Genomic DNA, 26,430 nt, shown 5'->3' with positions numbered 1-26,430 from the left:
GTGGTGATGGACTGAGCATCTGAACCAATCAAACACTCACACCCAGTCAAAAGATCTGGGTTTAATCCATCACCGTTCTTTAGCCCACTCTGCCACCCCAGTTCAGACATGGCCATATGCAAATCAGTCTGACCCTGTGCCTCATGGGAACAGTCCAGTCCGAACTGCCAAGCCATGTCTTCCCTGGACCGGAATCAAGCATCCTAGGACCGGTTTCTGGCTATTGGTAGTCTTCAGCCAGGATAGCTTGACGCCAGTTGCGTAGTGAGCACGGGACCCACGTTTGGGCTACCCTTCCCACATTGGATGAACAGCAAAACACACAAGATGATGGATGGAATGTTACAGAATGGCACACTGCACTTATTTCACTTTACTATGTGTATAAATTGTATACTAATGATGAAATCAATGTTTTGAAATACAAAAACCTTGATACAAACAACTTGTATTATGAGCCTTGCTTCTCCCCTTGGCATCCCCTGTCAAACCCTCTAATGTTTTTTGAAAATTGCTATTATGCTTTGCATTGTACAAATATTATACCGCATGAACCATTGTTTTTCCTTGATAAACTAAGCGCCCTGGTTCCGTTGCGAGTAGGGTTCCCTTGTTCTTCCCCTGTTATCAATCCTGAAGGCAGAGTGCTTGGAATTATGTGAGATGGTGCTCTGGCATGAGCTGAGCCCGTCTGCAGCTTACGGAACCAAGTCCTAATAGCTGTTCCATGATAACGCAATACCATATACTCTTAAGTGCATTATAATCCTCGCGGTTGAATGCTAACTCTGGTATAACATTATCAAAACATGTCGAGTAAGGTGTCATACGAATTGGAATACTACCCCCCTCGCCAATACTGGCGACGGGGGTAGCATTCCACCCTTCTAGAGGGACACGACATGAATGTAACTGTGAACCCCGGTTAAAGTTAACTCGAGCCTTGGCATCACAAAATGGATGCTGCCACCACAGACACAAGTCTGACGACCTGCTGCTGGGAGTCCTTCCAGCGAGGGAGGCTTGGACAAAGGGTTTCCTGCCTTGGGAGGTGCTAGCACCACTCCAGACAGGATTTTGTGTATTGGGTAGGACAGTCCTGAAAGGAATGAGACATGCCTGGGGCACACAAGGTGTCCTGTGCATACACCGGTTCAAACCAGTTGCTGGGGCATCACTGCCCCAGCTCTGGCGCGAAACCGGACAAAGGATAGGGGGTGTAACCACCCCCCTTCCTGGTCCCACCCATAGGAGGGACCTAGTTGTAGTACAGCCCCCTTTAGCAGGATAAAGGTAGGAGCTGGTCCCATTCCAAATTAGATTAATCCTGAACTGAAACTCTACCAGAAGAAACTCTGGACTTCGACTATCTACAACAGAAGACTGAAGAAATCTCCCTTGTGGGCAAGGAGTGTCCACCCTGCAACTGCAGGCACCATCAAGCGTCCAGAGGCTTCACTTTCTCGTCTTCCCTCGAGGATCCAGACTTCAGAGCCCGACGAGACCCGGATTCCCAGACCTCTCCATCCTCAACTCACATCTGCAGCACAGCTGAGATCCGTGGGTGCGACGAGACACGTGGGACCGGCCATCTTGAAAGAAACTGCACTTCGCTTCCAGCACGACTCCCGAGGTAAACTCGACCAGGTGCTTTGGGGATTGAGAAGCCCCAGCCTCGAGCAGCTCCTGCACCGAAGATCAGCCCTCCAGCCTCCACGAGATCTGCGTGGGGCCCTTCTGCTTGACTGCTGCTCGACGTGTTGTCTGGTCACTTGCCGGCTGGCTAGTGGCCTCCTAGTTGACGAACTTTTACAACTACACTGCTGGTCTGGTTGCTCCAGACTGGCCCTTGCTCCCTTCCAAAAGAGGAGCACCCCGTACCCTCCTGGTCCACTCCAGACGCCGTTTCCACTCACCGCGTGGGTTGCCTTTGACAAGGCCTGTTGACTCCGGATCCGACACCGCCGACAGCGAGAGCCTGCGTGGGACAGCTCGTGCCTCCATCCTGGTCGTCGAAGACACCTCCTGGTCCACGTGGCTGCAGAGACAAGCATCCACTCTTCACCTGATCACGACGACGACATCTGGTTTCTTCCTGGTTCCACTCCAGTCACTGGCTAGTGACTTTGAACATTGTCCCCTCTGCTTTCAGGTCTTCAGCATCTCTGATCCACCCTTGGATCACACCGGACATCTTCCTCCTGGTCGCCTGCAGCATCTTTTCTTTCAGGCTCCATAGAGTTCAACGCAGAAACCCGACACAACTTCGCACCTATGCACCCGCAGCCCGTGGGTGAGGTAACAAGAGCATTTCGGTGCTCAAGGGTAGTTTGACTCTCCTAGTGCCCAGATTCACAGTCATTTTAGTCCTAACTAGTCAGGATTGTCCGTACTCACCTTTTTCTTGAACTGTACTGTCCATAGACGTTGTTACGCATCTCGACCTTTGTCTGCCTCATCCCCAGAGGAAGAGTCCTCTGGGGATGAGGCAGACAAAGGTCCAGTAGTAGTCAGCAGACTCACCAGGGCCAACTTAAGCCTACATGAAGGTGGTACTGGGGGAGCCCCAAGACCACCCTCAGGCAGGCCTAACCTTGGGAATAGACGAGTTAGATCTCACTCCAGAGGCTCTGGCAGATCTATTCACACCCAAGTCTCTCAGGCATCTTCTCAGAGAGGGATGACATCCCCTCAGAGAAGAGAGCATGAAGCGAAGATGAGGGAAGTGAATCTGAGGATTGAAAGGGAAGAACTTGCCCCGGAAGCTTGTTTCCTTCCCAGTGTAAGAATTGGCTTTTGTAGTCTGGTCTGCCCTGTTCCCATGATGCACTGGGCCAGGGACAGACTAATTTGCATACAGCCAGGTTCTGAAACTGGGATGGTGCAATGAGCTAAAAAACGGTGTTGGATCTAGCCCTGATCTCTTGACTGGGTGAGAGTATTCTGCTTAATTCAGAGACTCTGTCCCTCACCACCCCTTGTTGTAAATATTTTTGTCCACCCTAAGCGTGGAAGGGTATACTCAGACATGAGTCCCTTGCTCATTGCACCATCAGGATTCAAGCAAGCCGGGCCGAAGACGGCTGTAATGCCAGAAACCGGTCCCCGGAAGCTTGTTTCCTTCCCAGTGTAAGAATTGGCTTTTGTAGTCTGGTCTGCCCTGTTCCCATGATGCACTGGGCCAGGGACAGACTAATTTGCATACAGCCAGGTTCTGAAACTGGGATGGTGCAATGAGCTAAAAAACGGTGTTGGATCTAGCCCTGATCACTTGACTGGGTGAGAGTATTCTGCTTAATTCAGAGACTCTGTCCCTCACCACCCCTTGTTGTAAATATTTTTGTCCACCCTAAGCGTGGAAGGGTATACTCAGACATGAGTCCCTTGCTCATTGCACCATCAGGATTCAAGCAAGCCGGGCCGAAGACGGCTGTAATGCCAGAAACCGGTCCCCGGAAGCTTGTTTCCTTCCCAGTGTAAGAATTGGCTTTTGTAGTCTGGTCTGCCCTGTTCCCATGATGCACTGGGCCAGGGACAGACTAATTTGCATACAGCCAGGTTCTGAAACTGGGATGGTGCAATGAGCTAAAAAACGGTGTTGGATCTAGCCCTGATCTCTTGACTGGGTGAGAGTATTCTGCTTAATTCAGAGACTCTGTCCCTCACCACCCCTTGTTGTAAATATTTTTGTCCACCCTAAGCGTGGAAGGGTATACTCAGACATGAGTCCCTTGCTCATTGCACCATCAGGATTCAAGCAAGCCGGGCCGAAGACGGCTGTAATGCCAGAAACCGGCCCCCGGAAGCTTGTTTCCTTCCCAGTGTAAGAATTGGCTTTTGTAGTCTGGTCTGCCCTGTTCCCATGATGCACTGGGCCAGGGACAGACTAATTTGCATACAGCCAGGTTCTGAAACTGGGATGGTGCAATGAGCTAAAAAACGGTGTTGGATCTAGCCCTGATCTCTTGACTGGGTGAGAGTATTCTGCTTAATTCAGAGACTCTGTCCCTCACCACCCCTTGTTGTAAATATTTTTGTCCACCCTAAGCGTGGAAGGGTATACTCAGACATGAGTCCCTTGCTCATTGCACCATCAGGATTCAAGCAAGCCGGGCCGAAGACGGCTGTAATGCCAGAAACCGGTCCCCGGAAGCTTGTTTCCTTCCCAGTGTAAGAATTGGCTTTTGTAGTCTGGTCTGCCCTGTTCCCATGATGCACTGGGCCAGGGACAGACTTATTTGCATACAGCCAGGTTCTGAAACTGGGATGGTGCAATGAGCTAAAAAACGGTGTTGGATCTAGCCCTGATCTCTTGACTGGGTGAGAGTATTCTGCTTAATTCAGAGACTCTGTCCCTCACCACCCCTTGTTGTAAATATTTTTGTCCACCCTAAGCGTGGAAGGGTATACTCAGACATGAGTCCCTTGCTCATTGCACCATCAGGATTCAAGCAAGCCGGGCCGAAGACGGCTGTAATGCCAGAAACCGGTCCCCGGAAGCTTGTTTCCTTCCCAGTGTAAGAATTGGCTTTTGTAGTCTGGTCTGCCCTGTTCCCATGATGCACTGGGCCAGGGACAGACTAATTTGCATACAGCCAGGTTCTGAAACTGGGATGGTGCAATGAGCTAAAAAACGGTGTTGGATCTAGCCCTGATCTCTTGACTGGGTGAGAGTATTCTGCTTAATTCAGAGACTCTGTCCCTCACCACCCCTTGTTGTAAATATTTTTGTCCACCCTAAGCGTGGAAGGGTATACTCAGACATGAGTCCCTTGCTCATTGCACCATCAGGATTCAAGCAAACCGGGCCGAAGACGGCTGTAATGCCAGAAACCGGTCCCCGGAAGCTTGTTTCCTTCCCAGTGTAAGAATTGGCTTTTGTAGTCTGGTCTGCCCTGTTCCCATGATGCACTGGGCCAGGGACAGACTAATTTGCATACAGCCAGGTTCTGAAACTGGGATGGTGCAATGAGCTAAAAAACGGTGTTGGATCTAGCCCTGATCTCTTGACTGGGTGAGAGTATTCTGCTTAATTCAGAGACTCTGTCCCTCACCACCCCTTGTTGTAAATATTTTTGTCCACCCTAAGCGTGGAAGGGTATACTCAGACATGAGTCCCTTGCTCATTGCACCATCAGGATTCAAGCAAGCCGGGCCGAAGACGGCTGTAATGCCAGAAACCGGTCCCCGGAAGCTTGTTTCCTTCCCAGTGTAAGAATTGGCTTTTGTAGTCTGGTCTGCCCTGTTCCCATGATGCACTGGGCCAGGGACAGACTAATTTGCATACAGCCAGGTTCTGAAACTGGGATGGTGCAATGAGCTAAAAAACGGTGTTGGATCTAGCCCTGATCTCTTGACTGGGTGAGAGTATTCTGCTTAATTCAGAGACTCTGTCCCTCACCACCCCTTGTTGTAAATATTTTTGTCCACCCTAAGCGTGGAAGGGTATACTCAGACATGAGTCCCTTGCTCATTGCACCATCAGGATTCAAGCAAGCCGGGCCGAAGACGGCTGTAATGCCAGAAACCGGTCCCCGGAAGCTTGTTTCCTTCCCAGTGTAAGAATTGGCTTTTGTAGTCTGGTCTGCCCTGTTCCCATGATGCACTGGGCCAGGGACAGACTAATTTGCATACAGCCAGGTTCTGAAACTGGGATGGTGCAATGAGCTAAAAAACGGTGTTGGATCTAGCCCTGATCTCTTGACTGGGTGAGAGTATTCTGCTTAATTCAGAGACTCTGTCCCTCACCACCCCTTGTTGTAAATAAGAACTTGCCCTTGCCAAAGAGAAACTTGCCTTTGCCAGAGAGCAACAGTTGAGTGGGTTAGTCCCCACTGGTGGCAGCAATATCCCTAGGGATAGAGAAAGGGGTATCTGAAAGAAACAGGTTAGTATTAGATTCCTTACCTTAGAATATCCCCAGGCGTCAGTCTGGATCCGGAAACTTTTGCGTAGCAGTACCCCTGCGCGTCGGTAGGCGTCGTCTGCAGGCGTCTCCTGCGGCTCCGCGTCCGTCGTCGGCGTCGTGCGCCGTGATGAAGTCGCTGGAGTATATAGACGCCGCCTCCGCGCGCTGACGTCAGTTCTTCTTTTTTCCGCGCTAGTTAGCGCAGATCCGAAGAGCAGTACTCCGGTCTTTTGACCAAAGTTTTTGAATCTTATCTTTACTCTTAAGGTGCCGGTAAGATGCCCGGTTTTAAAAATTGTGACGGCTGTGACCGCACGATGTCGGTCACGGACCATCACCGACTCTGCCTCCGGTGCCTGGGCCCGGACCACGAAGTGGACGCCTGCGTCGATTGCCGGGCCTTGACGAATAAAGCTAGACGAGAGCGCTCCCGCAAGCTACTCGAGCTCCTGGTGTCGGCCCCGCGTCGAGAGCGGTCCCGGTCCGGACGGAGGTCTAGGGAGCGATCGAGGGAGCGGTCGCGGAGCCGTCACGAGCGCTCCGAGAGTCGTCACCATTCCTCTGGTTCCTCAGGTAGGAAGCACAAGAAGTCGGGGCGTCGTCATCGTACCCCCGACTCCCCCCGACGCTCGCGCGATGCGGCCTGGCGTTCGGGTGGCCCCACCCCCGCGGCTCCGCGTGAGTCGCCGGCGCGGCCTGCTCCATACCCTACGGTCCCTGGGCAAGGCGCGACGCCCGAGGAGATAGAGGCGTTCCTCATGGTCATGAGGGCACTGTCTCCTCCGACGGGGCCTACGGCGCCTGCGGGCCCGCTGGTCCCGTCCGGGGGCCCTAGCGGTTCGGGTGCTCCTGCCTCGACGCCGTCGGGTGCTCCGGCCCCGACGTCGCCGACAGCTCCGGCCCTGGCGCCGCAGGGGCCTTCCGGGTCGACGCCGGCTGGTCCTCCGGCTTCTCCGACGCCGATTCCATCGGGGCAACCCACTGTGCCGTCCCCGCGCGGCGCCGGGTCTCCGGCGCCGGCACCGGCCGGCGTTGGGGCTCCGGCGCCGGCTCCGGGCGGCGCCGCCCCCATTCCCTCTCCGACTCCGGACGCGGAGTCGGACCGGCGTCGTCCGACGCCGAGTCCGGCGCCGAGGGGGTCTGTTGACCCCGGGGAGCCGGTCTACATTGTTGACTTCGAATATGGTGAGGATGTAGATTACGGAGAGGAATAGGAGGGGTCTGAGGACCCTCTGACCCGCGAGTGTCAGTACGATGTGGCCTGGACAGGTGACTTGGGTGACGCCAGTGGTCTGGATGACTCCCCCAACCCTGGCTTTGTCTCGCCTCCTACCGTGGCTACGGAGGAGGGGGCAGCTTATTCAGTGGTGTTGATGAGGGCTGCCAAGGCCTTACACCTTGAGCTCCCCGTCGCGGCCGTGAGGACTAACATCCTCACTGAGGTACTCAAACCGCAGTCATGCCCACAGGAGCCACTGCTGCCGTTCAATGAGGCCTTAACTGACGTTGTTTTGGGCACGTGGTCCAGGCCCGCTTCAGGTTCGCCTGTTGATAGGAACGTGGCCAGACGCCACCGTCCGTGTACGGATGACCCAAAGTTCTTGTCCACCCATCCCACCCCTGAGAGCCTGGTGATCCAGGCCTCGACTTCCCAGTCCGCATTCCCGTCGGCCCCGCCCGACCGGGAATCTAAGAGGTACGACCAGTATGGTAAGAAGGTCTTTTCGTCCCTGAGTCTGGGACTGCGGTCTTGCAACACCGCATGCCTCTTAGGCCGCTACACCCACTCTCTGTGGGATACAGTCGCGGAACTGCTGCCTGAATGCCCGCTGGAGGTACGGGCTAAGCTCGGCAAGGCTAGGATTGAAGGCCGAGACGCAGCGAGATACTCCATAAGGTGTGGTCTTGATACAACCGACTCACTGGGCAGAGCGATGTCCACGACGGTGGCGATTCGTCGCCACGCCTGGCTGAGGTCCGCCAATTTCTCGGCAGATGTCCAGAATGCATTGATGGACATGCCATTTGATGGCAGTCGCCTGTTTGGCGACAAAGCGGACCACGCGCTGGAACGCTTCAAGGACTCCAGGGTCACGGCCAAGTCCTTGGGTCTCTCGACCCAGCGCCTGCAAACGGGTTCGTTTCGCTCCTTTCGTGGCCACGGAAGAGGCGGTCCCACACGTGCTGCCAGCCACGCGCCGCAACAGACTTCTCAACGCGGCGGCGGCCGTGGGAACCGCCGTGGTGGCGGTCGGGGACAGCGGCGAGGTCAGTCCACACCTCCCCCCGCAGCTTCCGCCTCTAAATCCTCCTAGTCCGTGCTTTCAGGCCCATGTGACGCCGGTGGGCGGCAGGGTTCACCATCACCTCTCCCACTGGCACACAATAACATCGGACAGGTGGGTGCTGCAGCTCGTCCGAAGGGGCTACTCCCTCCCCTTCGAGACCACTCCTCCAGCCATGCCACCGCAGAACCACCGTGTATCGGGGGACCACTTGGCACTTCTGCAGGAGGAAGTTACGGGCCTCTTGGCCGAGGGGGCCATCGAGCGCGTTCCTGGGCCAGAAGTAGGATGTGGTTGCTATTCCCACTACTTTCTGGTACCCAAGAAGGACAAAGGGGGTCTACGTCCTATCTTGGACCTAAGGGACGTCAACGGCTTCCTCCGGAAGGAGAAGTTCAAGATGTTGACATTGGCTCAGGTCTTGGCTGCTCTAGACCCGCAAGACTGGATGGTAGCGTTGGACTTGCAGGATGCGTATTTTCACATCCCCGTCCTGCCGGCCCACCGGCGTTACCTGCGGTTCACGGTAGGCCAGGAGCATTTTCAGTTTATCGTGCTCTCCTTCTGCCTTACCAGCGCCCCAAGGGTGTTCACAAAGGTGATGGCGGTGGTCGCAGCCCATCTGCGCAGATCAGGTGGTGTCAGTCTTCCCCTATCTAGACGACTGGTTGTTGAAGGCGGGCTCGCCCCAGACAGTCGTCCACCACCTTCAGATGACGGCAGACCTCCTGCATGGGCTGGGGTTTTCCATCAATGTGCCGAAATCACACCTGTGTCCCTCCCAAAAGCTCCTTTTCATCGGAGCGGTTCTCGACTCGGCGCAGTTTCGGGTCTATCCACCGGAACGGCGGGTCCAGGATATACAGGCTTTGATTCCCATCTTCCAGCCGTTATCCCGGGTTTCGGTCAGGTTGACGCTGCAGCTACTGGGGCTGATGGCTTCCTGCATCCTTCTGGTGCATCACGCCCGGTGGCGGATGCGGGCTCTGCAGTGGGACCTGAAGTTTCAGTGGGCCCAGCATCAGGGCAACTTGTCCGACCATGTCTTGATCTCGGAGGGCACTGCGAGACAACTGCAGTGGTGGCTTACGGACCGCGATCTGGTCAGAGGCAGACCCCTATCCCTTCCCCAGCCGGAGCACGTTGTTGTGACGGACGCGTCCCTCCAGGGCTGGGGAGGCCACTTGGGAGAGGCAGAGATCAGCGGCATCTGGTCTCCGGCGGAGTCCCGGCTCCATATAAACCTGTTGGAGCTACGGGCGATTCGTCTAGCTCTGAAGGCATTCCTCCCCTTTGTCAACGGGAGTGTAGTGCAGGTGTTCACGGACAACACCACCGCCATGTGGTACTGCAACAAACAAGGCGGGGTGGGTTCGTGGACCCTTTGCCAGGAGGCCCTGCGTCTCTGGCAATGCCTGGAACGTCAGGGCGTGACTCTGACGGTTCAACACCTGGCCGGTTCTCTGAACGCCAGGGCGGACGAACTCAGCCGTCGGTGCTCGATGGATCACGAATGGCGTCTGAACTCGGACGTGGCGCAAGGCCTCTTTCTGCGATGGGGAGAGCCTTGGTTAGATCTATTCGCCACAGAAGAGAACGCGCAATGTCATCAGTTCTGCGCGTTGGAGTTTCCAAGACGGCACTCGCACGGCGACGCCTTTCGGCGCAAGTGGAGTTGCGGTCTGTTATACGCCTTTCCGCCTATACCACTTCTGCCCAGAGTGCTGAAGAAGATCAGGCGCGACCGGGCCCAAGTCATCCTTGTGGCTCCGGACTGGGCTCGAAGGTACTGGTATCCCGAGCTACTCAGCATGTCAGTCGGTCCCCCGATCCGCCTGCCCCTTCAGGAGGACCTTCTGTCGCAGCAGCAGGGGACGGTCCTCTACCCGAACCTGTCCAGCCTCCACCTCCATGCGTGGAGATTGAGCGGCGACAGTTGAGGCCATTCGACTTGCCTCCTGAAGTCTGTCATGTGATTCTGGCAGCCAGGCGTCCCTCCACGAAGTCGGTATACGCCTGCCGGTGGAACAGTCAAGTCAAAATACACTTTATTCGATTAAATAAAAATCATAAAAGTATACTATGCAAATACATAAAAACATCATACAGAGCTGTTAATAACTGTACATTTAAAATTCATTAGCAATACATAGGAATTGTGTGGCACACAGGATTTACACCAATAATCAACAATGTTTCACATTTCATTATAAACATAAAAAAAATGAAGCAGAACCTTAAAGTTAGATCATACTATCAGGTGTAGGACAAACATTCATCCCAACTATGCTCGTCTGAAGTCTCTTCTGTCTAGCGCGAATTGATGCAATCAAGAAATTCGCTACACAGAACATGACCCGATGGTTTTCCATTAATTGAAGAAACAACAGTGCAGGTTTTAACTGTAAAAAACCCATTTCTTTTAGGAGGGGCTTAATATATTTTGCCCTACCTTCCGAGAGGAAGGGACAAAAAAATAAAAAATGTATCAAATCCTGATCAGAGAAATTGTCACATTCACATTCACATGGCACATTATCCATTGGGGCACACCATTTCTCATAGATACCCAACAGGAAATGTGCCTGATTAAATCTGAATTTGGTCAGCAACCAGCGATGGTATGGGCGTGTGACAATAGTTAGATATGGTTGCACTGACATTGAAGTAATCAACATAAAATGTGACCTTACTGTGGGTTTAGAGATTTCAATCGTCTCTCTTTCCATTTCTCGGATCTTAATAAAATTCAGTTTTACCCAGTTGATATCTTCTTTATTCAAGTTTTCCGGGTCTAGATATAGTTCCGGTCGCCCTAGAAGTGCTGAAGTTTTTTTAATATAGGCCAACCATTTAATATCAGCCACTTTGTCCCGCCCCAGGCAATCCATAAGAATCTTATGGTTCAGTGTAAGTTTGGCGTTAAGCCAGGTTCTAATCCATAATAAAAGCGGTGCCATATTTAGGATATCCGCGATATATCCCATTCCCAACTCAGAATGGACCGCAAAAGATGATGTGGATTGGGGAAGACCCAGAAGGGATCGCAAAAATTTGTTTTCCTCTCTCTGTAACACAGTTAAATCTTTATAGCCCCAGATTGCTGCCCCATACCTGGCTATGTTATAAACAAAGGGTTAAACCCAATACAGTCAAGGGACCTGGGTAATTTAACGGTATATAAGGAAGGGGTCCCGGACAAAACAACACAATTCACAATTTTAAATAACTCTTTACAACAAAACAGATAAATCAATGCAAAAAGATTTATTACAAATTTTGCATTTTAACCACTCATTGGTTACTTTTCATCAATAACACAGTACAAAAATTCTTATCTATGTGCCCACATACACAACAGGGAGGGGGGTGAAGTGAGGGAAAGTGCCAAAGTTTTAAAAGGAATAAAGAAATAATCAAATTCGTTCGTATACGGATATATCCAAATTCAAAAACCAAATGTTCATGTGATTCCTTGAGAACAAGGTCCACAATACTGTGCTCATATAGAGTCCTTCATAAAATTCATGTAGACCACCTAACTCCCCTTCAGCTGCTTTAGTCTAGCTTGGGGGTAGGAGTTGGTGAAGAGATTGGCGTCTACGTTTCGACCCACTTAGCACGTAGGATATTCGTCCTTACAGCGGGGTCTTCTTCAGGACGGGAAGGTTGTGGGTGGGCAACCTCCTGAAAGACAGTTGAGAAGTTATTTAGTACACAGCTACCTTGTTGTACCATACAAGGCAGGTGGATATTTAAAAAAAGGGGGGTGGGGAAGGGAAAGGACATGTTGTCTGCTGTCCACTGTACAAATCGAGTGTGGATAACTACGATTGGCGTGGACATCCATAGTCATTTAGAACGTAACTCACCTAACATACACAGGAAGCTGAACCAGATTAGGGTCTTGATCCAGAAGATTCCCAAACCTTAGGGGTATATTCCTAGGTGGAAATCATACAAGAAATCATACACATTAGCGGGTCATGCAAAGGCCGTCCCGAAGTATCTCACACAGCCCCTCTGGGTTTACTTTGACCTAAAATCTACCACTGGGATTAAGCCAGATGTCGTAAGCCAACCTACCCATTAGTAAAACAGTGTCGATGAACCGGGGATGCTCCTGCCTGGAGCTATCTCAAAACGGGGTATAATTCAACCGTAGGGCCATCAGCGTGTCGCCAAACAGTCTGTTGTAAAATTAAAAAGGTTCTAAGCACATCATCCTATACCCATTTAACCAATGGTTACGTACATTCCGAAAGGGCTAGTATTCACTGGGCTACACGTACCTCTAGTTGCTACATAGGTTGTTGGATGACTTGGCTGTAATGAAAAACCGGCTACGATGTTTCGCGGTGTAGGTAAAGTCTGATGGATAATTAACTCAATCGCCTGCTAATTCAAAAAGAAACCACATCCCCATTATTATCATGGATGGATCAAAAGGGCTTTCCTTAGGTAGATTGCTACAATCAGCAAATATACTGCACCTGGATTGCAAAAAAAAACCCGGGATATTCAGATATGGCGTTCTCGTTACTAGTAGAGCCCTACTAAGAAATGAGGACAACGTTAGGCGCAGTCCACCTATGTGCTGTAAACATTAAGGGGCCGGTGAAAACAAAAATCTCACCTGGAAGCTGGTCATATATTAGCTAATCGTCTAAACACTGGGCTGATTTATCATGGGCTCCCAAAGGAAATGAATCTAAAAATTCAAAGGGTCAGAGGACAACCAGTTAGGCAATATGTCCAAGGAATGTAGTATATTGGTCATGGCATGTAAAACGGGGCATCAAAAATTAGCGCTCACCTTCTGAGTCGTCACCAAATAGTGGAGGCTAGCGGCGCTGACCATCTGCAGAAAGTTAAAAGCGCAAACAGTGTTAGGGGGACGCGACCCCATACGTCGTGTCAAATAGATTATAACACACTTGTGCCGCCTCTCACCTGAAACCGCCCGTTCGCTTTCCTAACTCCGTCGCGCTGTCGTCCACCTCGGCACTGAGTGCGGACAGACTTCCTGGTTAGCCCGCAGTGGGCGGAGCAACCTCCCGGCGTTTTTAATGGAAATAGAAGAGCGGTTGTGCCTGCTTGGAGGCGCCGGTTTACGAGCTTTCATATGGATGTAAAACCCACATGGAAAATTATTTATCCCCATGCGGAATTACTTGGTGAAAATATTAAACAAAACAAGATGCTCTGGATCTTGAATTGTTGAATTAGTCGCCCTATTTCTCCACCATAGTCCCGCATTAGACCAGGTTATCGTAGATATTTCGAAGTTTACCCAAATGGAAACCTGTACGTTAAATAGCACCTATATCCCATGGTTAATGGCAAAAATAGTGGAAAAATAAAAAATAAAACATTAGTAGAAAAATTTGGAGTGGCAAAGTCATTGCTGGTTATAACATTTGTACATAGTCACAAGGCAATGTGAAGCACCAAATAGCCACCAGTGATTGCTAAGTATAGTTCTCAATGGCATGGATAGCTACTTATAACGTACCTCGAGCGTATTAAATTACACCGCATTTTGAGCAGCCCAACGGCCCCAAGACAGTGACATTTCATATAGACATATGTCCAATCACAGATAAACATATTATAGACCAATCGGGATCTAGAACTGCAAAATACTTAGTACTCCCGCTTGTAAATAGCCAGAAAATTGTGTACAGATGTATCATTTACACAGAAAAAAATGCAAGGTTCATCCATTGATGTGCACCGACTCTATTACAGCACAATACAGTGTATAAATAAAATGTGTGACAATTCGTGCACAGAGTTGGCCTTTTGTGTCAGCATTGGACGTTAGAGAAAAGGCATATATGCCAGGCCACATGTATGCATGTCACAGACTGTCATAGCATCCCTGTCAAAACAGTGTTTCTACAAAAGCAACCATAGAGGAGTGCGCACAATGCTCGCAGGTTAGTAAAAAGCACTGCTCATTATGGTAGCAGAAAAAATCCCAACGACAGCCAAAGCAGGCAATTACAAATTCATAGGTTTGCCAACTGTACAAAGCTGCTTTCGGATTCATTTAGACCCTCGGATACAGAGTTGAAGATCTGAATCCACTTTAGTTCTCGGACATTCAGTACACTAGATACATCACCACCCCTAGGGCCTAGTGTCACATGTTCAATAACTGCCCACTTAAGAACTTCTGGCAGATGGTTTGCTTTTAGACAATGTTCCACTAATGGTGCGCCCTGTGTTTTGCATCTTATGCGGCTGCAATGTGTGAGGAATCTCACTTTCACCCGTTGTTGGGTTTGACCAACATATATTAAATTGCACGGGCAAATGATCCCATAAATAACATTGGTGGTGTTGCAATTGGTGTGGGTCTTGTATGTGTGACGGTGGTTCTTGAATGTAAAGTCCTTCGATTGGATAGTAGAGGGACAAGCTTTACAGCTACCACATCTAAAGTGCCCTACTACGGGAGGTTGTTTCCAACAGGAGGCCAGGGTAGGAGCTTTAGGACATTCTAGAAAGGATGAAACCACATAGTCCTTCAGGCATCTAGCTTTTTTAAAAGCTTTGTCGCGAACAATTGTTCGCGACATTGGATGGTGCTCGGCATAGAAACTGCTGCCGAACAGGTCACGTCCCTGACCAAACAGATTGCAGAATTGAAGGCCACTTTTGCGGGGGATAGTACTCTCACCAATTCTAAAGAGGCCCTATCTAAGCTGGTAGCTACATTACAGGACTTTGAGACCACTACTATCAAGAAAAAGCTAGAAAAGCTAGCAAAAGATCTGAAGTTCTATGATAAAAAGAAGACATATCCTTATCTTTCTGACGACTACTATCGTCAGGACCAACAAGGTCGTTTCATGAACCGTGGCTACAGAGGGGGCAGATACAGAGGACGGTTCACCAACTTCTCTGACTCATCCTACAGTTCTGGGGAGGATTCAGATCCGGCAGGCACCAGTGGAGCTTACGGGTACCAGGAGAATTACCAACAGCAGTACCAACCAAGTTCTTTTTTAGACCAAGGCACATGGAGAGCACCGCGCGGTCGAGGCAACAACTGGAATCGCGGCTCCGGACGGGGCCAGCAGGGTCAACAGACATGGGACAACGAGAGTGCCAGAGGTCGTGGGATGAAACAAGTTCGTTTTCCTCCCGAGGAACACGGCGAACGTTCAACCAGACGCAAGAACTACAGGTGGTAAACAACATCGAGACACCCGTGATAAATATATCATCTCAACAATTCACGGATGAAGAGTTGAAGGTCCTAGGACGAGGCTTGTCTTTCGTTCCGACGACCCCACCCAACTGCTTTAACACACTGATGGAACTTGCTAAATTCTTTAGGAAGATCAGATTACATTATTTCTTCAAGAATAGACCACCTTTCCAGATGAAATCTGCCACTGGTTTTCGCCCACCGTCTACTTTTGTGCCTTCGGCTAATACCATGAGCCATCAAATATTGGCCTATGAGAACATTGTGACCGATGAGGTCAAGGGAATCTTGAGTGAGAGGACTTATGTGAAATATAACATAAGGAAGACAGAAAGAGCAGCTCTTGAAACTTTGAAATCCAACTGTGATATCGTCGTGAAGCCAGCGGATAAGGGGGGTGCCATCATCATTCAGGACACCACCAAATACAAAGAAGAAATTTGGCGCCAATTAAATGATGGCCTGAGTTACCGTAAGCTGACCTCCGACCCCACCAAGGACTTGGCGGCTGAAATTCTACGGATAACACAAGAGGGTTTGCAACAAGGGTTCCTTACAGATCAGGAATTTCAATATCTCAATCTGCAACATCCACGCACCCCGACCATCTACACCTTGCCTAAGGTGCACAAAGACATGAACAATCCCCCAGGGCGACCTATTGTCTCCGGGTGTGGTTCCATCCTGGAGCCACTCTGTCGGTACGTGGATTTCTTCCTCAAACCGCTAGCTGAAGGTACCGCGACTTATCTTAGAGACACCACACATGTCATCAATCTGGTAGATGCCGAACGTTTCAACCCTGAAGAGGAACTATTGGTCACATGCGATATTGTGTCGCTATACACAAGTATTCCTCAAGAGGAGGCATTATTTGTGGCGACTCTAGCTCTTGACAAGCGGCCTGCCCCTGTACAAGTACCTACCAGCTTTATCATACTTTTGTTGAAAGTAGCAATGATGAGGAATTTTTTCACCTTCCAAAATGTATTCTACCTGCAGACAAAGGGCGTGGCAATGGGGGCAGCCTTTGCCCCGGATCTGGCAATTCTATTCATGTCCTTCTATGAAAACACCTTCGTCATGAACGTCAGTAACCCTTTTCAAATGCAGATGCGCATGTGGATGCGATACATTGACGACGTCATATTCATTTGGAACGGCAACAAGGAGGATTTGAACCGCTTCCATACATGGCTGAACTTACAATCCCCGGATATCCAATTTACAATGTATGCCAGTAACACCAGGATTGATTTTTGGGATATTAGTATAATAGCGGAAGAGGGAAAACTATATACTACACTCTTCAGGAAGCCGGCCGAACGCAATTCCCTGCTATTGTATTCAAGCCACCATCCACGCAGTTTGCGTGATAATTTACCCCATGGGCAGTTCCTTCGGGTCAGGAGGAATTGCAGCAGGAAGGAAGACTATATGGCTCAGTCGGAGATTCTGATGACCCGTCTAATGGAAAGAGGCTATCCCAAGCGGTTGATCAAACAATCACGGAAAAGGGCATGGTTCAATAATCGCGAAACACTTCTTGAACCTTCTTCACGGAGAGACCACAAAGGCAAACGCATGATATGTGTCACCACCTTTTCTACGAAAAGTCAAGAAATCAAAAAAAACATCAATAAACATTGGGGCATAGTCAGCAAGGAGCTGGAAATTCCCGAGGTACCCATGCATGCTTTTAAAAAAGCTAGATGCCTGAAGGACTATGTGGTTTCATCCTTTCTAGAATGTCCTAAAGCTCCTACCCTGGCCTCCTGTTGGAAACAACCTCCCGTAGTAGGGCACTTTAGATGTGGTAGCTGTAAAGCTTGTCCCTCTACTATCCAATCGAAGGACTTTACATTCAAGAACCACCGTCACACATACAAGACCCACACCAATTGCAACACCACCAATGTTATTTATGGGATCATTTGCCCGTGCAATTTAATATATGTTGGTCAAACCCAACAACGGGTGAAAGTGAGATTCCTCACACATTGCAGCCGCATAAGATGCAAAACACAGGGCGCACCATTAGTGGAACATTGTCTAAAAGCAAACCATCTGCCAGAAGTTCTTAAGTGGGCAGTTATTGAACATGTGACACTAGGCCCTAGGGGTGGTGATGTATCTAGTGTACTGAATGTCCGAGAACTAAAGTGGATTCAGATCTTCAACTCTGTATCCGAGGGTCTAAATGAATCCGAAAGCAGCTTTGTACAGTTGGCAAACCTATGAATTTGTAATTGCCTGCTTTGGCTGTCGTTGGGATTTTTTCTGCTACCATAATGAGCAGTGCTTTTTACTAACCTGCGAGCATTGTGCGCACTCCTCTATGGTTGCTTTTGTAGAAACACTGTTTTGACAGGGATGCTATGACAGTCTGTGACATGCATACATGTGGCCTGGCATATATGCCTTTTCTCTAACGTCCAATGCTGACACAAAAGGCCAACTCTGTGCACGAATTGTCACACATTTTATTTATACACTGTATTGTGCTGTAATAGAGTCGGTGCACATCAATGGATGAACCTTGCATTTTTTTCTGTGTAAATGATACATCTGTACACAATTTTCTGGCTATTTACAAGCGGGAGTACTAAGTATTTTGCAGTTCTAGATCCCGATTGGTCTATAATATGTTTATCTGTGATTGGACATATGTCTATATGAAATGTCACTGTCTTGGGGCCGTTGGGTTGCTCAAAATGCGGTGTAATTTAATACGCTCGAGGTACGTTATAAGTAGCTATCCATGCCATTGAGAACTATACTTAGCAATCACTGGTGGCTATTTGGTGCTTCACATTGCCTTGTGACTATGTACAAATGTTATAACCAGCAATGACTTTGCCACTCCAAATTTTTCTACTAATGCTTTATTTTTTATTTTTCCACTATTTTTGCCATTAACCATGGGATATAGGTGCTATTTAACGTACAGGTTTCCATCTGGGTAAACTTCGAAATATCTACGATAACCTGGTCTAATGCGGGACTATGGTGGAGAAATAGGGCGACTAATTCAACAATTCAAGATCCAGAGCATCTTGTTTTGTTTAATATTTTCACCAAGTAATTCCGCATGTGGATAAATAATTTTCCATGTGGGTTTTACATCCATATGAAAGCTCGTAAACCGGCGCCTCCAAGCAGGCACAACCGCTCTTCTATTTCCATTAAAAACGCCGGGAGGTTGCTCCGCCCACTGCGGGCTAACCAGGAAGTCTGTCCGCACTCAGTGCCGAGGTGGACGACAGCGCGACGGAGTTAGGAAAGCGAACGGGCGGTTTCAGGTGAGAGGCGGCACAAGTGTGTTATAATCTATTTGACACGACGTATGGGGTCGCGTCCCCCTAACACTGTTTGCGCTTTTAACTTTCTGCAGATGGTCAGCGCCGCTATCCTCCACTATTTGGTGACGACTCAGAAGGTGAGCGCTAATTTTTGATGCCCCGTTTTACATGCCATGACCAATATACTACATTCCTTGGACATATTGCCTAACTGGTTGTCCTCTGACCCTTTGAATTTTTAGATTCATTTCCTTTGGGAGCCCATGATAAATCAGCCCAGTGTTTAGACGATTAGCTAATATATGACCAGCTTCCAGGTGAGATTTTTGTTTTCACCGGCCCCTTAATGTTTACAGCACATAGGTGGACTGTGCCTAACGTTGTCCTCATTTCTTAGTAGGGCTCTACTAGTAACGAGAACGCCATATCTGAATATCCCGGGTTTTTTTTTGCAATCCAGGTGCAGTATATTTGCTGATTGTAGCAATCTACCTAAGGAAAGCCCTTTTGATCCATCCATGATAATAATGGGGATGTGGTTTCTTTTTGAATTAGCAGGCGATTGAGTTAATTATCCATCAGACTTTACCTACACCGCGAAACATCGTAGCCGGTTTTTCATTACAGCCAAGTCATCCAACAACCTATGTAGCAACTAGAGGTACGTGTAGCCCAGTGAATACTAGCCCTTTCGGAATGTACGTAACCATTGGTTAAATGGGTATAGGATGATGTGCTTAGAACCTTTTTAATTTTACAACAGACTGTTTGGCGACACGCTGATGGCCCTACGGTTGAATTATACCCCGTTTTGAGATAGCTCCAGGCAGGAGCATCCCCGGTTCATCGACACCGTTTTACTAATGGGTAGGTTGGCTTACGACATCTGGCTTAATCCCAGTGGTAGATTTTAGGTCAAAGTAAACCCAGAGGGGCTGTGTGAGATACTTCGGGACGGCCTTTGCATGACCCGCTAATGTGTATGATTTCTTGTATGATTTCCACCTAGGAATATACCCCTAAGGTTTGGGAATCTTCTGGATCAAGACCCTAATCTGGTTCAGCTTCCTGTGTATGTTAGGTGAGTTACGTTCTAAATGACTATGGATGTCCACGCCAATCGTAGTTATCCACACTCGATTTGTACAGTGGACAGCAGACAACATGTCCTTTCCCTTCCCCACCCCCCTTTTTTAAATATCCACCTGCCTTGTATGGTACAACAAGGTAGCTGTGTACTAAATAACTTCTCAACTGTCTTTCAGGAGGTTGCCCACCCACAACCTTCCCGTCCTGAAGAAGACCCCGCTGTAAGGACGAATATCCTATGTGCTAAGTGGGTCGAAACGTAGACGCCAATCTCTTCACCAACTCCTACCCCCAAGCTAGACTAAAGCAGCTGAAGGGGAGTTAGGTGGTCTACATGAATTTTATGAAGGACTCTATATGAGCACAGTATTGTGGACCTTGTTCTCAAGGAATCACATGAACATTTGGTTTTTGAATTTGGATATATCCGTATACGAACGAATTTGATTATTTCTTTATTCCTTTTAAAACTTTGGCACTTTCCCTCACTTCACCCCCCTCCCTGTTGTGTATGTGGGCACATAGATAAGAATTTTTGTACTGTGTTATTGATGAAAAGTAACCAATGAGTGGTTAAAATGCAAAATTTGTAATAAATCTTTTTGCATTGATTTATCTGTTTTGTTGTAAAGAGTTATTTAAAATTGTGAATTGTGTTGTTTTGTCCGGGACCCCTTCCTTATATACCATACCTGGCTATGGCTATTGTTTTGGCTCTATATATCGCCAAAATTGCCTCAGGGGGTTTCCCACCCAATCTTTTCGCAAAGCCTAGGATAGCAGCCGATGATCTTTTTATTGCCACTCTTTTATTGGTAACTTGGGGAACCCAACTACCCAGATCATCAAACACTACCCCAAGGTATGTAAAGATTTTTACTTTTGATATTACTGAGTCATTACAAGAGAGGGTCTTGATCTTATTCCTGTTTTTCCCAACGAACATCACATGCGATTTTTCTACATTAATCACAAGGTCTAGGTTTCGCATAAAAATCCCAAAGGAATCTAAAAGACGTTGTAAACCTATGGGTGTCCTCGCCAGTAGTACTGTATCGTCAGCATATAATAATACTGGCAATGGAGTACCCCCCATACACGGTACATCTACAGACGTTGCAGTCAGATTTGCACCCAAAGAATTAATATATAATGAAAATAACATTGGGGCCAAAATACAGCCCTGGCGTACTCCCCTCCCGGACTTAAAATCGGCCGTACACTTCCCCTCCTGTGACATGCGTATAACCGCTGTCAGATCTCTGTGCAAATCAGCCAGGAAATACACCAATGCCTGATCTAACCCCATATCCAGCAGCATGGTCCACAGCTTTGACCTATTAACTAGGTCAAAAGCTGTGGACAAGTCCATAAATGCCAAATAGATTGATCCCTTTTGAGCCACAGTATATTTACTGACTATTAGATGTAAATTGAGGCACTGGTCTTCGGTGCCTCTGCCAGGTCTAAAGCCATACTGTGTGTCGCACAAAATGTCATTGTTGGTTGCCCATGTTGAGATCTTGGCTAGGATCACCTTCCCTAGTATTTTAAAGGACGAGTCCAACAATGATATCGGCCTATAACATCTTGCGTCCCCTCTCTGGCCCTTCTTAAAAATTGGGACTATTATAGACCGTGACCAAGTTTTAGGCAATCTACTTTTGTCAACACTCGCTACATTAAAGATATTTGCGAGGACAATTGACCATGTAGTGGAGTTGGATTTATACATGTCTGCTGGTACCCCATCAGGGCCCGGGGCCTTATGAGCAGTTGTGTCCTCTATAGCCTTTTGGACTTCTTTAATAGTGAATCTCAAAGGTAACACTAATTGTTCACTTACTACTGGTTCAAATGGTTCTATCAGGAGGTTGCTACCATATATCTTTTCAAAGTGATTCAGCCATTCCTTTTCGGGTATGTTCAGTTCCAACGGGGAGTTATCCTTCTCACTAAACAAGGGTGTATTTACAATTTCCCAAAATTTGGTACTGTCCCTCAATGTGGCCCTATCATAGAGCGAGACCCAAGCGTCTTCCTTGATCTCCTTCTTACGGGATTCTACTATGATTTTATAATTTTTACGTAATCTGGCCACTGCTTGTTTATCCCGGGGAGACCTTTTTAATTCTATCAATAAATCTTTATGGGCCTTAGAGCATTTTTTATCGAACCACCCATACAGCTTTTGCTCCTTGGGTTTCGTCTTAGACGTTAGATTCGACGCTACTTGCTGGCAGATAGTTTCAAAGGAAGTAATAATATCACCTCTAAACCTGAGCGGGTCCATACAGATGTTAATTTCATCTCCCACCTCCTCCGTAAGTTTAGAGAAAAAATCTTCTGGGATAATTTTACTCCACTTGACCCGTCTCCCCTGGTCTTTGACGACTAGCTCCATACGTGGAACAGTCCTTGTATTTACAGATAGTATTGCTAGGTTTTTGTTACACAATTCCATAACCACTAGGTTATGGTCACTAAAAGTTGTTTGCACAGCATTATAAAAAATTACATTCTGTAGCAAGCCTGTTGATACAAATATGAAGTCTATGATAGTATTTGCATCCCTTGCACTAAATGTGGCTACCCGGTCATTGGAGTCGATAAACTCTGGTTCAGATAAATCGACATCTGCCAACAATTCTTCTAGTGCAGCCCCCTTTACAGAGTGTTCAAAGTGAGAGTGAGGGCGACAATCCATATCTGCGTACACGCTATATTGACAGTTTAGCTGGCACAAATGTATGTTAAAATCTCCAAACAAAATCAAATGAACAAAGGTGGTTTGACTTTCCTTATAGGTGGTTAAAAAATTTGCTAAATCACTAATATTTACATTACAGTGCGTACCATGGGGGGCATTGTAAAAGTTAACGTAAAGGAATTTGACTTTATTAGGTAAAGTCATTTCGCAGGCCAGGATATTATGAGATGTGGTGCTTACAATTTGCGCGACTCCCCTGTGTTTAACAGAAATTAAAAACATGAGCCCGCCTCGATCTCTCCCTGAGCTGGAGCCCTGGGCAGCTTTAAAGTAGGAAGAATACCCATCCAGCCAGAAATTACATTCCCTATCCCAGGTTTCTTGAAGCGCCACTACCTCATAGCCCTTTAATTGTTCCAACCATATTGCATCGTCTCTCTTAGAGCGGAGACCTGCAATATTCCAACTTGCCATTTTGACAGTCTCCCAACTTTCTCTGACACTGGTGGTAGTACAATGAGTCTGTTCTAAATCAGCAACATTACCAGGGAGTCAATCATTTTCCTCTAAGTGAGACAAAGCAGTGAATCTATTTGTTAATTGTAAATTAGCCCTATTTGTAGGTCTGGTGGGTACAATATGACTGGTGACAAAATTTGGTGTTTGCAGTGCCCAAGCTGACAGCCCAGTACCCCCTCTGTTGCCCCCTCGCTGCATTTCATTGCCTGATGGTAAATTGGGGATGATTGGGCATGGGTAAAAATACCCAAGTGGAACCGCTCTTATCCTTCCACCCTTTATATCCGTTGCATCCCAAAATAAACGGGTAGCCTCATGGGGTCTGTTAAAATTAACAATAATGCAATCACCAGGGAGATGTTTTTCCGTGTACCCCAACCAATCAACTCGTCTCCCCATAGTGATGTGGGTGGATATATCCCTTGGCCCTGAACAATTTTCATCAGACCATGCTTTTATATTGGCTAATAGGGTATGCTGGGACTCCACCTCCCCTGGGTTCAAATGTGGAATGTTTACTAGAACAGCAACGAAGGGGGTTGCCTCGGGTGGTAAATTAGTACGGGGCTTTCCCCGCGTTCTCCTTACTCCCTGTATTTGTTTGCTTGTGTGTACGCTGGTTTGCCCAGCTATGGTGTTGACCTTTTCCCCCATTAGGGGCTGCGGCAAATGATCAGTGTGGTCAGTGTGCCCGACCAGATTGATGGTGGTTTTTAGATTTACTGACTCAGTGGAGTTTGGGGGGGGGATTGGGACAGGCAGAGTGACTGACTCGATCCCTTCCATTGGTGCTTCATGTTGGGCAATAGGAGCTAGCATGGCCGGAGAAGCCAATGTTGCACAATCAGGTACTTTATGGCATAACATCGTACTTAGCCTATCACATTTCCCCACTATTTCCGAGACACAATCTTTCAAAGTCTCTACAATGTCATTAGCAATCTGGACAAGGGTACTTTCAATTTTATCTGTAAACACTTTTTCAATCAGGTCTCTAATGCCTTTTTCAAGTCTCCTAGGCGCATAGCGCAATGTAGGACCCGGCTGCGCAAAAAACCTTGTTGATCTCTTTACGCGCTTTCTGGTACGCTTAATAACTGGGGTTGCAGCGACTTGTGCACCACTAGGATAGTCAACAGGGCCCGAAGAATTATATTCCTCCGGAGCCAATGCAGTACATTGAGGTAGTAATGTCAGATCCTTGGTGGTGATTATCTGGACAGTGGGCTCTAAAGGTATAGCTTGTCTCCCAGACAGTGGGGGCACCGGGTTGTCCAATAAAGGTGTGTCTAGCCCCAGTTCGCGTTCTGTTGCTGCAATCTCCTGATTTAATTTCCCAACAGCAGACGTGAGGTAGGACAGAGCTCTGGGCTTTACGGGGAACCTTTGATTTGCCAGCCCCACCAGTGATTGAGGTTTGAAGTTTGCGCTTACCCATGTTGGAGTAGAAGGCTTTAGGGGGGTGACCGTCCCGTCCCTCTTCGTCCCTAGACGGCCACAGACGGCCCGCCCTCTGCCCGGGCTCCGCCCGCGCGCGTCCCGCGCGCGTCCCGCGATGCGGGAGGGACTTCCGGTCTTTAAGCGCCTCCGTGCGCTGTGTTGGGCGTGTCACCGCCGAGGATGCTGGGGGCTGTAGTTCCCCTGCCGCGTGGTGGTCGAGCGGCGGGCGTGCAGCCCAGGAACCAGCCCAGCGTCTCTCCCCAGTGTGCAGGCAAGTGTTCTAAAGCGCCGTTGAGACCCCCCGGTGGAACAGATTTGTGGCATGGTGCACAGCAAAGGCTGTGGATCCTCTTTCTGCCCCTCTTTCCGAGGTTCTCCTCTTTCTTCTCTCTCTTGCCCAGCAGGGCTCTGCTCTGGGCACTATCAAGGGCTACCTTTCTGCCCTTTCGGCCTTTCTGAGGCTGCCTGATCAACCTTCTTTGTTCAAGTCCCCTATTGTAACAAGATTCTTGAAGGGCATCACACACATGTATCCACCTGTCCCGTTTGTGATGCCTCAGTGGGACTTGAACCTGGTTCTGACCTTCTTGATGTGTGCTCCCTTCGAGCCACTTCATTCCTGTCCTCTCCGTCTCCTGACTTTAAAGACGGCCTTCCTGGTTGCCATCACCTCTGCCAGGAGAGTGAGTTAGCTTCAGGCTCTTTCTGTCAAACCTCCTTTCATGTCCATTCATCCAGACAAGGTAGTTCTGAGAACTAGACCTTCTTTCCTGCCCAAAGTAGTCTCTGCTTTTCACATCGGGCAGTCCATCACCTTACCCTCCTTCTTCCCGCCTCCGCATCCTTCAAAGGATAAAGAGCGGCTCCATCGTCTGGACCCAAAACGTGCGCTTTCATTTTATATGGATCGCACACGCCAGTTCCGGGTGGATGACCAACTGTTTGTTGGCTACGTGGGTGCGAAGAAGGGTCGGGCGGTACATAAACGGAGCATCTCTCGGTGGGTCGTTCTGTGCATCAAAGCGTGCTACTCTTTGGCTCGGAAGGAGCCTCCTGTTGGGCTGAGGGCCCATTCCACTCGGGCCACGGCGGCTACTACTGCCCTGGGCCGGGGAGTCCCTTTGCAGGACATTTGCCAGGCGGCTACGTGGGCCTCGCTGCACACTTTTGCGAGGCACTACTGCCTGGACAGTCAAGTCCGGAGGGATGGCTTCTTTGGCCGTTCGGTCCTCCAGGACTTTCTGGTGTAGGATTGTATCGGTTCGCAGACCCACCACCGGGGTTGGTATTGCTGGGGTATCTATTCTAAGGTAAGGAATCTAATACTAACCTGTTTCTTTCAGATGAACAAGTTACTTACCTTCGGTAACGATATATCTGTAAGAAACAGTAGTTAGTATTAGATTCCTTACCGCCCCGCCCATCCTCCCCGTTCTGCGAACTGACTCCTTAGGGTTAAGGACATCCCTTTCAGGGCCCTAGTTTCAAATGGCACCAGTGTTGGTTCTCGCATTGCTCTGCGTGTTCTGGCGCGGAAAAGCTATGTACAAAGAACTGACGTCAGCGCGCGGAGGCGGCGTCTATATACTCCAGCGACGTCATCACGGCGCACGGCGCCGACGACGGACGCGGAGCCGCAGGAGACGCCTGCAGACGACGCCTACCGACGCGCAGGGGTACTGCTACGCAAAAGTTTCCGGATCCAGACTGACGCCTGGGGATATTCTAAGGTAAGGAATCTAATACTAACTACTGTTTCTTACAGATATATCGTTACCGAAGGTAAGTAACTTGTTCTTTGATACTAGAAACCTGAGTAAAATAGTGCCCTCCTATAAGACAGGAGATGATATCCACAAGTGGATAACTGCTCTGTAGAGAGCCTGCAAAGTACAGCAGGTACCCCAGAGTCAGTGGACAGCTATATTGTGGCTCTCCTTTGAAGGCAAAGGTAG

General features: G+C 48.7%; 1 protein-coding gene across 2 annotated transcripts in view; it reads left to right on the top strand.

The window, feature by feature from the left end:
• The window catches only part of VPS13D (vacuolar protein sorting 13 homolog D), a 2,979,414-nt gene that overhangs the window by 945,352 nt on the left and 2,007,632 nt on the right, over positions 1–26,430 (top strand). The gene's annotated exons all lie outside the window — the stretch shown is intronic.

The sequence above is a fragment of the Lissotriton helveticus genome, chromosome 5_1, assembly GCF_964261635.1.
Source record: "Lissotriton helveticus chromosome 5_1, aLisHel1.1, whole genome shotgun sequence".
NCBI lineage: Eukaryota > Metazoa > Chordata > Amphibia > Caudata > Salamandridae > Lissotriton > Lissotriton helveticus.
Note: the sequence above shows the minus strand (reverse complement) of the source record. Positions and strands in the feature narration are given on the sequence as shown.